This window comes from Zootoca vivipara, chromosome 11 (genome assembly GCF_965207765.1).
Source record: "Zootoca vivipara chromosome 11, rZooViv2.hap1.1, whole genome shotgun sequence".
Taxonomy (NCBI): Eukaryota; Metazoa; Chordata; class Lepidosauria; order Squamata; family Lacertidae; genus Zootoca; species Zootoca vivipara.
This window is the reverse complement of record NC_142594.1, coordinates 50,298,527-50,312,383: the sequence shown is the minus strand read 5'-3', so window position 1 is coordinate 50,312,383 and position 13,857 is coordinate 50,298,527. Positions and strand designations below refer to the sequence as shown.

The following is a 13,857-nucleotide window of genomic DNA, read 5'->3' as shown; positions in this document are numbered from 1 at the left end:
TCTTACTGCCAGAAAGTTCTTCCTGCTGTTTAGTCGGAATCTCCTTTCTTGTAACTTGAGGCCATTGGATCGAGTCCTACCCTCCAGGGCAGGGGTCAGCAAACTTTTTCAGCAGGGGGCCGGTCCACTGTCCCTCAGACCTTGCGGGGGGACGGACTATATTTTGAAAAAAAATATATGAACGAATTCCTATGCCCCACAAATAACCCAGAGATGCATTTTAAATAAAAGGACACATTCTACTCATGTAAAAACACCAAGCAGGCCCCACAAATAACCCAGAGATGCATTTTAAATAAAAGGACACATTCTACTCATGTAAAAACACCAGGCAGGCCCCACAAATAACCCAGAGATGCATTTTAAATAAAAGGACACATTCTACTCATGTAAAAATATGCTGATTCCCGGACCTTCCACGGGCTGGATTTAAAAGGCGATTGGGCCGCATCCGGCCCCCGGGCCTTAGTTTGGGCACCCTGTTCCAGGGCAGGAGAAAACAAGCTTCCCAGGTATATTGGGAACTGGCAATCCACTTAGCCAACCCTCTGGGCAGTGGTGCTGTGCTGAACCAAAGCTGCGTTCAGTCTTTTGCTGAAAGAAAGAAAAAGAGAGAGAGAACATAAAAACATCCTAACCATTGTTATTTCCATTCCTTGTGCTCAGTGATATTAGGCACAGGGAAAGAATTTGAAAAATAAATAAATAGCATCTTCCTCTTGACGTCCGGAGAGGTGCCCAACAGCAGGAGCAAGGGGTCCTTTAGAGTCCTGATTTAACCCCTGATGATGGAAACTCTGAAAGGAGATATTCTTCAAGCCAGGTCTGGACCCTCTGTAAGCCACCAAGCTGAACCCAAACCACCAGCCATGTCATGTAGTCTTCCGGCCGTTTAACAGCTCTCTTGTTTTTGCAGTTCTCTAGGCAGGTATTTGCATCAGGAAGTGTATCAAGACCTGGCAGGATGCCCTGTATCCATGGCTAGAAGGCCGCATTTACCATGATTGCAGGCTTCTCAGGAAACCATAGCGTTCTGTTCTTGTTTATTAAAATGTATTACCTGAAACCTGGAAAAGTTTCTCTGACCCCCCAACAGCCAGGGGTAAAACATCATGTATAACCAGACAAAGTAAGTATACATTTTGTGCTGATGATCTAAGGTAACAGATTTTCGTTCATTCATAATTTTATATGTATGCCACTTTCCCACAAAAAGAATCCTGCCCAAAGATGCTTAAACAATGGTGACAACAAAAACAGGAGTGCATTTCAAAACCAAACAGGGCAAAAACAATTACATAATAACATAAAACAACACCACAACAGCAAATCACACACACCAAAATAATAATAAAAATAAAAAATCCAGGATTACACCTCCTGGCAATATCAAATTCAGCTGCAAAAAAACCCACCAGTCTGGAGGGGCCCAGGGTTGTTTTAAGTCTGTACCTCTGTAGTTGGAGACACACTGTGCTCCTTCTGGGGTAGCTCGGCCACCTTTGGTTCCCACCATAGCTGCCAAGTACCCCGTTTTCCCCAGGAAACCCCCGTTTTTACTTACCTTTTCCCAGTGGTCCCCAGTATCACTTCGTCTCCCGTTTTTCTCTGTTATTTTCTCCTGCAGGCGGCCATTATTTTTTTTCTTTCTGATTTGCCCTTCTATGGGCACAAAAAATGGCCACCGCCGGCTTCAAAAGACGCACCTACGCATGTCCGGAAGTGCATAGAAGCGATTTCCGGTGTCGGCAGCGGCCATTTGTGGTGCCCATAGATGGGCGGAGCGACACCAGAAGTTGCGTCAACGCACTTCCTGACATGCGTACAAGCGACTTTCGAAGCCGGCGGCGGCCATTTTTGGTGCCCATAGAAGGGCAAAGCGACACCGGAAGTTCCGTCAACGCAACTTCCGGTGTCACACGGCTGCCGGTCCCGGATTCTGCAGTCCGGGACTTGGAAGGTAAGGTTCCCACCCGGCACTCAGCTCTCACCTGTGGCTCCTAGAAGCTGCCAGCATGTAACAGCGGCCGCACCCCAAGAATGGCTTTGACTGGGCAGCTAAACCAGATGGGTCTCAAACCCTCTGTGAGTGAGGGACTTCGCCTGTATGTGTCAGGCTTCAGGGAATCTGATCCCTCCCACGGTGGCAGCTAAGAAGCAGATAAACGAGAAGAGTTCTTACCAAGTCTTTCATTCAATAATCACAGAGAGAGATGTGGAAATGCCGCCTCGCTTAGAAAATGGTGTTGCTCCAAGTAAAGGCCCACCCCCTCCGTCTCTCCTATTGTACGTCATTCCTGCATCAGCTGACCTGAACTTTCTGTTCTCCTACTCTAGGACAAGGGGGGGGGGTCAGGAAAGTTTTATTTTTTTTTAAAAAAAATATTTTTATTGAATTTTACAGTTTTATAAACATGATCATCAGCATCACAATAAAAATATGTAAATCAATACTGCATTCTTATATTCTTACCATTTTTATACCATATCTTTTCCAATTACATCTTACACTCCGCCCCCCTGTTATTGCTGCTTAACTTTAACGTTAATTTTCTCAATTGTAAGTGTTTACTCAAACCCTGCTAGTGAGTTCACTTATTTACAATATTTTTGTAGATACATCATGAATGATTCCCTGTCTTTTTTATAGTCTTTGTTGTACTTATCTCTAAGTTTTCCCGTAAGCTTCGCCATTGTGGTGTAGTGGTTAAGAGCAGTGGACTCGTAATCTGGTGAACCGGGTTCGCTTCCCCGCTCCTCCACATGCAGCTGCTGGGTGACCTTGGGCTAGTCACACTTCTCTGAAGTCTCTCAGCCTCACTCACCTCACAGAGTGTTTGATGTGGGGGAGGAAGGGAAAGGAGAATGTTAGCCGCTTTGAGACTCCTTTGGGTTGTGATAAAGCGGGGTATCAAATCCAAACTACTACTCCTCTTCCTCCTCCTCCTCTTCGTCTTCATTTCAGCGTATTCCATAGGTTTTGCTTGCCATTCTTCTTTCATTGGTATCTTGTCTTCTTTCCATTTTTGAGCTAGTAACATCCTTTCCACTGTTGTAGCATACATGAATAGTTTCTTCCGTTCTTTGGGCAAGCCTTGTCCTATAATACCTGTAAGAGAGAGGGCTTGCAGAGAGCAGCCCACTCTGCTTACTTCCACCAGATGGGAGAGCAGCAGCAAGTCTGGGAGTTCAAATCAGGAACAGGAAGGGTTAAGACGGGTCCAGGGCTCTGCAGAGTCCTGGTGGCTCAGCTCCAGGTTGGTAGCAGGGAAGCAGGGGAGGAGCTAGCTTCAGCAGGGGCTGGAAAGGAGGGAGGAGAGAGAACGGCACCTCAGGAGCCTGGTTTGGGACCACGGAGGACCCATAGTGCAAGGAGGAGGGGCGTTTGGAGTCTTAAAAGGGGGGTCAGAGCCCACGAGACGCCATTGTGGGCTTCTGCCCCATGCAGAGCAGACATGATTTGAGACATCTCACCACTGTATATAGCATGCACAATAAAACTATGAAAATCCAGAGGATGTGTGGAGTGCTTACTCGGGAGTAGCCAACACCCCATCTGTGACAGCAAGCCCACAATCTTTTGATGGCTACCCCGAGGGAAGAGGGCTGCAAATGGAGCAGCCGGCATGAAGTTGGCAGCATCTAAAGCAGAAGAGAGAGATGCCGAGGGAGGATTGGCATGAGTTGCCAGCACCCTGCAACTATGGAACGGCTCAAGCACCAGGTAGGCACCCGGGCACAGGGGAAGCCAAGCTTAGTGAACCGAGCAGCTCTGAACACAGCCAAGCCGGGGGAGCGGAGGCTGGACAAGCAGAGAGGACACTCGGGACGGGCCAGCACTTCGTAGGGCGACCCTCAGCACAAGCTGGCTCTAAGACTGAGAGGCATGGTGGCGTGGAAGTGCAGGAGGCGGAGAGGCGAGTCCGGGCAGAGGGGACAGACGGAGGGGAAAGGCAGCGGCCACAAGTTCCCATACAGTCCCGGGGAGGCAGCTGCAGCACAGCACAGCCCCCTCCAGCCAGAGGTGATGCAGAGGGACAAAGCCCGCGCGCGGGTACTTTCAAACGCTGACGCGGGAAAACAGAGGGAAGAGAAAGGCGGGAGATGCCTTTACAATGCACCCAGCCACTGGGTGGAACACTGCCCCCAGAGGAAGGAATGGCGAGAGCAGGCAGGCACAGACACAAGCCTGGATGCCAGATCAGGAGGGGAGGGGCCAGGCAGAGCACCAACAACTGAGCCCTCCTGTAACACCCCACAGCACGACAAAGAGATGGAAGTGAGTCTGCAGCTGCCAAGAGGCCAGACCCAGGAGACAGTCGGGCTTCTCCGCAGGGGCAGCAGCAACGATTTCCTATCGGTGCACTTGGCTAAGCAGGATCAGATTCCCATTTTCCCAAGGGAGCTGCCCATGAGCGTCTTGACCGTAGGCGGCCGGGAATTGCAGGAGGGTGAGGTCACGCAACAGACCCCCTCTCGGAAGATGACAGTGAACAAGCACGCAGAAGTGCTAGCTTTGGACTTAATGGACAATGACCCTGTGGGCAGCCAGCGCCGGGGAGATCTCACCTTTGGAGATGCAGACGGCAAGGAGCACTGCAGGAAAGAAGGAGAATCCTCAGGATCGCACCACATCAGCTCCCCAGGCGGATGGAACGACGCAGAGGCGGGGATGCAGGAAGAGAAACTGAGCCAACTCACCAAAGAGGACACTTTTACCCAGAACATACGGAGGGACTTGAGGGAGAAAAAGGGGGCAGGGGAAGGGCTTGCCGAGAAAGAGGGGTTACTCTTTAGCAATGATGCCCGGTATATGCCCCAGGACTCCCTCAGAGGGAAGATTCTCAGGCAATATCATGACAACCCCACGGAGGGGCATGCAGTACATGTCTTCACGAGGCTCACACCCAGTAAGGCCAGTCTTGGGCGAAACCCCAGAGCCTTCCCAGAGCAGGGGGAGGGGGAGATTGGGGGACCACCTATTGAGGCATGGGGTGAGAGGAGGGAGACAGTACACCAACAACTGGATGGAGACGTGGCAAGGGGCAATGAGGCTTACAAGGAGGGGGCAGACCATCACAGGGGACTGGAGAAGGTCTTCCACGGAGGGGACAGGGTCTGGCTGTGGTCAGAAGGCCTTCCCATGGGGGGAAGGGGGAAGAAGCTGGCACCCAGAAGGCTGGGGCCCTTCAAGGTTCTGACACAGATCAACCCTGTCACCTTCAGGGGGGAAGCACCTACAGCGAGAAAGGTCCATCCCGTGGGTCACAGGTCTTTGCTCTCACACTTTAGGGAAAGCCCAAGGTTCCGAGGACGTGACACACATCCAACACAAGACGCTGACAGGAGGGAGGGGGAAGAAATCACACAAAAGACACTAGACAGAAGGGTGGAGGGAGAAGGCAGCCAAGAGGTTCCAGAAAGAAAGGAAGAGGAGGAGGTCTACAGTGCCACAGCGAGCCCGGGCTCCCGGTGGGGGGAGGGGGGGTTAAAATGTCTGATGGCCAGGCAGGGCACTCCTGCTTCCCAAAACGCGGAGGCAACCACGCACACCATGCAAGGGGAGGACCGCACACTGGAACTGCACGCTCCTTTCTCCCACAGACCCAAACCACCACACGTCAGTAGCACAGGGAACACAGAGGGGGAGGGCGATCCCAGGTGGGGAGCAGGGGAGACGCAGACCCAAGGAGCCCTCCGGGAATCGGAAGCAATTTTCCAGAGGGAGGAGGAGGATGACAACGGAAGGAACTACACGGACCAGCCACCCAGCACCGACGGGGAACAGGATTTTACACACACTACAGAGGAGGAAGACCTGTCAGGCCTCCAGCCCTCTTTACAGACATCAGACCAGGCAAACCAGGCCTCAGAAAGGGGGGGGGAGCCTGGAGGGGGGGTGGATGTAAGAGAGAGGGCTTGCAGAGAGCAGCCCACTCTGCTTACTTCCACCAGATGGGAGAGCAGCAGCAAGTCTGGGAGTTCAAATCAGGAACAGGAAGGGTTAAGACGGGTCCAGGGCTCTGCAGAGTCCTGGTGGCTCAGCTCCAGGTTGGTAGCAGGGAAGCAGGGGAGGAGCTAGCTTCAGCAGGGGCTGGAAAGGAGGGAGGAGAGAGAACGGCACCTCAGGAGCCTGGTTTGGGACCACGGAGGACCCATAGTGCAAGGAGGAGGGGCGTTTGGAGTCTTAAAAGGGGGGTCAGAGCCCACGAGACGCCATTGTGGGCTTCTGCCCCATGCAGAGCAGACATGATTTGAGACATCTCACCACTGTATATAGCATGCACAATAAAACTATGAAAATCCAGAGGATGTGTGGAGTGCTTACTCGGGAGTAGCCAACACCCCATCTGTGACAATACCTAACAAAAAGGCTTCTGGTTTTTTCACAAATGTTGCCTTAAACATTTTTTTCCATTTCATTATAAATCATTTCCCAGTAGCTTTTAACTATTTTGCAATTCCACCACATGTGATAAAGCATGCCTTCTATCTCTTTACAGGGTCAGGAATGCTTTCTAATGAGAACGTGTCAGCCAGCTGCTCCGGCTTTGCTGCTCACCCCCCCACACACACACACCTCTTCCCCTATCTCCCAGCTTTTTCCCTCTTCTGTCTCAGAGTCAGGACCTTCTGCAAACCACCACTGTAATTCTATACTGCCCTCCTCTTCTCGGGAAGGTCCGGGAAGAAGAGGGGGGCTGTCTCCACCATTCCTCCTCCAATGTCCAGTTCCTGACACTATGCAAGGACAGGTTGAGCGGACAAGGCCTATATTGGCATAGCTGCCAAGTCTCCCGTTTTCCCCGGGAAACCCCCGTTTTTACTTACCTTTTCCTGGTGGTCCCCTGTATCACTTTGTCTCCTGTTTTTCTCCGTTATTTTCTCCTGCCAGCAGCCATTTTTTTCTTTCTGATTTGCCCTTCTATGGGCACAAAAAATGGCCGCCGCCGGCTTCAAAAGTCACATCTACGCATGACCAGAAGTGCGTAGATATGACTTCCGGTGTCGGCGGCAGCCATTTTGGTGCCCATAGATGGGCGGGGCGACACCAGAAGTTGCGTCAACGCACTTCCGGTCATGCGTAGAAGCTACTTTTGAAGCCGGCGGCGGCCATTTTTGGTGCCCATAGAAGGGCAAAGTGACACCGGAAGTTACGTCGACGCAACTTTCGGTGTCACACGGCTGCCGGTCCCGGATTCTGCAGTCCGGGACTTGGAAGGTAAGTATATTGGGTCCAACGCTGCCCAGGCTTCGCCCCGAGGAAGCCACTTCAGTGCTGCTAATGCAGCAGTTTGACCTCACCCCAGGAGGCGCACTCCATTGTCTCCCGAGACATACGGATGCCAACTGCTCAAAAGATCACGCCAGAGTTGATATAGTTCTGCTCTTAGGTGCTAAGCCCAGCTTTTTACCAACTTGGTGCCTACTGAGGTTTTTGGACTACAACTCCCATCAGCCCCGTGACAGGGATCACGTAGTCTTGCACACCTTGCTTCATGGCAAGTAACACAGAGCAGGAAAAACAGCAGGAGGCCCTGGCTGAGGATTCCCTCTGCCACGTGTCCCTTGTGATGATGATGATGACACACTTCCTGTGCTGCACCTCACATGAAAACTATCTTCTCTGTGAGCCTTGACAGTTCCCCTGTTTGTGAAATGGGGGTGATGAGGAAGCCAGCGATGTCCATCTCGGGCTAGAGAGGGAGAACCAGGTCTAAAAACGATCCCAGCGGCAAAGCTTGTTAAATGACCCTTGGGGCACCTACACGCCCTACTTGCAGGGTTGTTGAGAGGACAAGACAGGGCATGGGGGACACTTGAAATGTTTTAAGAGCCCAGAAAATAACCTCGTGCGGCAGATTTCTAAGGAAACCTGATCATGAGTTAGAGCATGCCATCAAATAAAATAAATGTTATGAAACACTATTCCTGGGAAGGACACAGTAAACACAGTAAATCATCATGTGAAGAACTGCTTCTGAAGACAGGAATTTGGGCATTCGCAGCCCATTAATCTCCAGATGTTGCATGCTCCAGCCCTCAGAAAGTTTTTTTTTTAAAAAAAACTTTTATTAAGGACAAAAGCGAGCAAAAGGCAACATTTTTGAAACCGTATTTCTGTTTTTCGGGGTGGATGCAGCGAGGCAGGCTGCTGAGGGGGTGAAATATGCCTGCCTCAAAAAGAGTTTTGCATGCAAGGAGGAAGTAGGCACTTAATGCAGATTGAGAATTTATAGCTACACATTTCAAAGGTATCCATGTAGCTTTCCCCAGATTTTTCCAAGATGAAAAACAGCCATTGGAGGCAGGAACTGGGAGTGGAAGAAAAGCCAGTGGGGAGGGGTTCTGCTTAACCCATTTCCCCCTAATATTCAACCGCCTTACAGGGGTGTTCTAAGGACTGCAGCAAGATTGCATATGTGAAGCACTTTGGGTATCTTGCCGTGGGGAGAGGCAATGTGTGGGGGCGGGGATTGTTAAGAGTCAGGAAATGATGGGAAGGCAGGAGTTAAGCGCCTTCTCCCCACCTATCTTGATGACAGCATCCTGCAGCTGTTTTTCATAAATGAATAAATACAGGACCAGCCTTCCAGGAGGAAATTACACCAAACTCCGTGTACTTTGGTCCGTAGATCACATTGCACATTTTGCCAGAGAACTGAAACAGAAACTCTTCTTGATACTGCCTTCCTTCCTTCCTTCCTTCCTTCCTTCCTTCCTTCCTTCCTTCCTTCCTTCCTTCCCTGACATTGTAAGCACTGTATTAAAAAATAAATAAACCGCAAGGACAAAGAAGGGTTGCTAACCTAACTTTAGAACTGAAATTAATTGCGGGAGCGGGGAGGGAGAGAGAGAGAATTTTCCCGCTCTGACTTGCCTTGCGAAAATTAAAACCAAATAGCCTTGCAAAAATTGAAATGTGTCTACGTTGGGTCCTCCTGAGATGAGCGTTGGCCCACTTTCCAGAGACAGGAGGAGAGGAGGGCAGAGAGAGAGAATACGGAAGTGTGTCTTCTTGCCGGTGTTCTCACATAATCCTGGCTGTATGGGAAGAAGTGGAGCTATAGCAAAAGACAGGTGCCTTATAGAGAGCAAGGTGAGAGCTCTCTGCATGCTTTGATCTCGCTTGGAGACTGCAGGCAAGCTGCCCCCTCTCAGCCTCAAGTCCAGTCCATCAGCAATAAGGCAGTACAGTGGTACCTTGGTTCTCACAATCCATTCCGGAAGTCCGTTCCAAAACCGGCATACCTTCTCGATGTGTCCCTTTTTTGAACACCGCCGACAGATGGCGTCCCTGAATCGGCACTTAACGCGGGCATGGCGGCCTCTACAACCGGCACAAGCTGATTGGTCGTTGGGCTTTGATTTAAATTTTCTGTGCTCACGCTTGGTTTGGTGCACGTCGTCATCTTCGTCTGAATAAGAAGTCTCGTGGCTGCTAACCTCCTCGTGGTGCACCTGAATTGGCTTCTTAGTGGAGTGTGGGCTGCTGGCCTTGCGGATCTCCTGGGCGGAGAGTTCAGCAGCTTCTGCGGCTGCGGCCTCCTCCATGGCCTTCTGTAGCATGAGGTCTGGCTTGGCGAGGAGGCGCCGCTGCAGACGGATGTTCCGGATTCCGCAGACGACTCGATCCATCAGGGCGTCGTCAAGGTCCCGGAACTCACAATGTAGGGTGGCCTTCCTGAGAGCAGTGATGTAATTGCTGATGGACTCCCCCTCGGCCTGGTTCCTGTGGTAGAAGGCGTGGCGGGCAGCAATTTTAGACGGCTTGGGTGCGTAGTGGGTACGGAGCTTCTCTTGGAGCGTGTCCCATGGCGCTTCCTCAGTGGCTAGAGGTGCAACCAAGGCCCGGGCTGTCTCGAATACCTCTGGGCCACATAGACTGAGGAAGAGACCCCGCTTCCACTCATCAGACACCGCTGTCAGCGCATTTGCTTGGAGGAAGCAAGCGAACCGAGCAAGGTACGTATCCCATGATTCAGAGGCTGGTGCGAACGGCGGTAGAGGCACAAATGAAGCCATGGTTCCAATGCCTACGTGGGTGGCGATGGAGGGCGCACAGTGCTCTAGCCAGAACGGTCAGCTCTGAATGTGATTTCGTTCAGTGATTTCGCTCAGTGATTTAAGCTCAGTGATCATCTCATTGCATGTCCGATTCTGGCTGTGCTCTGCTGTCCTTCAATCCCATCCTCGTCGCCAGAGTTAAGTTGTGGGTAAGCATAGCAGACGACACAGCAATCTCTCCAAAGCAGCTCTTTATTTGGAAGCTGGAACAGAACTGAACTGCATTGCCGAGCTGGCCTGCTTTTATAGAGGCTGGCTCAAACAATGTATCAAACATAATTCAAAGTTCCCTCCTAAAGTTCCCTCCTAAAACAACTGTCAAGGACCTCAGGACCTGAGGGAAAACTATATACACTAATACATAACACAGTCCATTAGCAATAAGGCAGTACAGTGGTACCTTGGTTCTCAAAATCCATTCTGGAAGTCCGTTCCAAAACCAAAGTGTTCCAAAACCAAGGTGTGCTTTCCCATAGAAAGGAATGCAAAACAGATTTCAAACAGACTTTGGAAAACAACCCCTCAAGCAGTAATTGAACATGAATTTTACTATCTGATGAGAGCATGGATCCATAAAATGAAAGCAATAAACAATGTACTTGTAGCCATGCAATCAATCAATCAGTAGCTGAACTGGGTTCCACACAGTCACAAAAACAAAACGAAAAAGAGCCGCAGAAACGAAAACATAAAATAAATAGCAAAAACAGACAGACCTCAGTGTAACACTCAAAAAGGAAGTGTGGCACTCAAATTGTCAGTGTAACACTCAAAACGGAAGTGCGGCACTCAAAACATAAGTGTAACACTCAAAACAGAACATGTTCGGCTTCTGAAAAAAGTTCGCAAACCAGAACACTTGCTTCCGGGTTTGCAGTGTTTGGGTTCCAAGTTGTTTGAGTACCAAGGCGTTTGAGAACCAGGGTACCACTGTAATAATGCTAGCCTACCTCAGAGCATTGTTGCAGGGATCGCTCAGGCAATGTATGTGCTTACAATGCTCCAGGCTGCTATCCAAAGGCTAAGTATAGAAAACCGGTGAAAGGGTCCTCTCCCATCTGCAGATCCCAAGTCAAAGTGCCGTTCTGCCAAGTGCTATTTGTTCAACGATCCTGACTCCAGCATGCACTTACAGCTGTCCTGGCTGCCCTGAGTTAAGAATACTGTACATGCCGCCTTTTATTATTAAACATGTTGTCTACCTCTTACGGACGGCGCATGCAGAGAGCATCATACATTTGTAATAAGGTTTGACACACACAGAGAGAAAACCATCACAATTCGCAAAAAGGAAGAAAGGTATAAATAGTGACAAGGCTGAGCAATAGTAGCAATGGACTTCTTTACCCAGTTTTGGAACCTTAGCCAACCAGAGGGAGGTTCTCCTTTTCTGGGAAAGCTGTGCGCGCGCACACACACACACACACACAAACAGACACACACCCCTCTGTTTGGAACACAAAACGGCTGCTGTAATTGGTCAAAGACATGCATTTTTTTAAAAAAAAACAACAACAACAACCCAGTTCTGCTGGTTAAGCTGCACTGAATAGCAAAACGGCTGCTTTGTATTCAGCAGCAGGACAAAAGTGAAACCAGCCAACCATTTATTGCAGGGGTGGGGAACCTTTTGCCTAGGGGCCAAATGAGGACCCCAACCCTCTCCATATGGCCCCCAGGACTCCCCCTTTGGCCACACCCACTAGTGTCTCCGCTTCCCACCCACCCCCACCCCTAGGGTGAATTTGCATGGCTGGAACAGGGCTGTAAAGCTACTCACTCCAGAGAAAGGGCATAAAGCCAAAATCGTGCGTAGTCAAAACACATTGGATTCAATGGAAGGTGGGATTGCCAAAGTCCTTTTTCTTGGATGCCTGTGCCCCACCCCCCCTATTTTTTCAACTTTTTTCTGCCAGGGGTATAAAACTGAATGCACACGTTAAATGCACATTTGGAATGTGGTAGGCTATTAATATCTACCGTACATGCGTATTAGGATAATGACACTATATCAATTTATATAAGAATGTACGGAAGTATATTACATTGCATTTTTGTATATTGTGGTTTATTTCCTTATACGTATTTTTGTTCTTTTTCCTCTCACTTCCCCCTGTATCACTTTATTTGTTTATCTTTTTTTCAAACATATTTATTGATTTTATAAAACTGAAAGAAAAAAAGAAAACATATAAAACACAAAAATACAGAAAAAAATCACATGAAACACCAAATTACGAAATAAAAAAAGAAAAACAACAACCATTTTTACCATTCATGTATCCTAACATTGATGACCTCCTCAAGTCCGCTCCTTTTGTGCTTTTCATTGTATATCATCCTTAGTAATTTCTATATCATAATTCCATCATCTTATTATTACCTTAACTAACTAATTCCTATATCATATTTCAATCATCTTATTTTTACCTTGACCAACAAAAATTCACCTCGTATTAATTCTTTAACAACATTCCATTCTTACCTTACCCCTTATATCTAAATCTTAAAATACTTTATTTGTTTATCACTGAAATTCTTTCGATAACATATTGACATTAAAAGTTAAGTGCATGTAAGTTGCGAGTTGCCTGTACCCAGCACAGCTTTCTTGTATGAATTGTGTGAAAAGGGCATTTCATGAGTTGCACGGAGCAAAGGCATGCAGATGACACTGTCAACACACCCACCCCAATATCCATGTGTGTTGGGAAAGGGCCGTCTGCTTGGGAAAGAGCATCTGCTTGGCTGAGGGTTCCAGGTTCAAATTTCTAGTGGCATCTCCAGGTAGGGCTGGGAATTTAGTTCTGCGCAACTGAAATGAATTAAAGTGCTCTGTCAGTCTACTTCTGGCGCCCCCAAACTGTGGCCCTCCAGATGTTTTGGTCTACAACTCCCATGATCCCTAGCTAACAGGACCAGTGGTCAGGGATGATGGGAACTGTAGTCCAAAACATCTGGAGGGACAAAGTTTGGGGGTGCCTGGCTCTAGCTCAACAAATCCGCTTTTAATAAAGAGACAGACCTTTTGCAGTTAGGAAAGTGACAGGGAACTGCATTGAAAAGCATGGCATGAGGAAGGCAAGTAATTACCTCGCAAGCACGGATGAACCTTCAGTTTCATATAACCTTCCCCAGTAGTGATGGGCAAATCTCTGTTTTGGTTTCTCTCCCTTGCTGATTTCCCCGCTACACATTTTCACATCAGTTTGTCTTTTTTTAAAAAAAAGAAGTCCTCTAAAAAACAAACAAACCAGCATTTCAGTGCAAATTTCTCCTTGCGCACAATTTCACATGCATTTTCCCTAATACAATGCATTGTTGTATGTTATATTCACTAACATAAAAGGTAAAGGTAAAGAGGCCCCTGGCCATCAGGTCCAACTCTGGGGTTGCGGCGCTCATCTCTCTCTATAGGCCGAGGGAGCCAGCGTTTGTCTGCAGACAGCTTCCGGGTCATGTGGCCAGCATGACAAAGCTGCTTCTGGCAAACCAGAGCAGCACATGGAAACGCCGTTTACCTTCCCGCCGGAGCGGTCCCTATTTATCTACTTGCACTTTGATGTGCTTTCGAACTGCTAGGTGGGCAGGAGCTGGGACCGAACCACAGGAGCTCACCCTGTTGCAGGGATTCGAACCGCCGACCTTCTGATCAGCAAGCCCTAGACACTGTGGTTTAACCCACAGCGCCACCTGGGTCCCTTCACTAACATACACAAGCTTTTAATACACACTTTACCCTAGTAGACACATTTTCACACTCATTACTTGCTTGAACTGCACTGCAAA

At 49.0% G+C, this 13,857-nt stretch overlaps 1 long non-coding RNA gene across 1 annotated transcript; it reads right to left on the bottom strand.

Annotated features, from left to right (window-relative positions):
• Positions 1-203: 203 nt before the first annotated feature.
• LOC148684309 (uncharacterized) lies at positions 204-2,357 on the bottom strand. The gene is made up of 2 exons (XR_015946339.1): positions 2,183-2,357; positions 204-594 (listed from the first exon to the last, which is right to left on the bottom strand). It is a non-coding gene; the product is annotated as an uncharacterized LOC148684309 (long non-coding RNA).
• Positions 2,358-13,857: the final 11,500 nt, after the last annotated feature.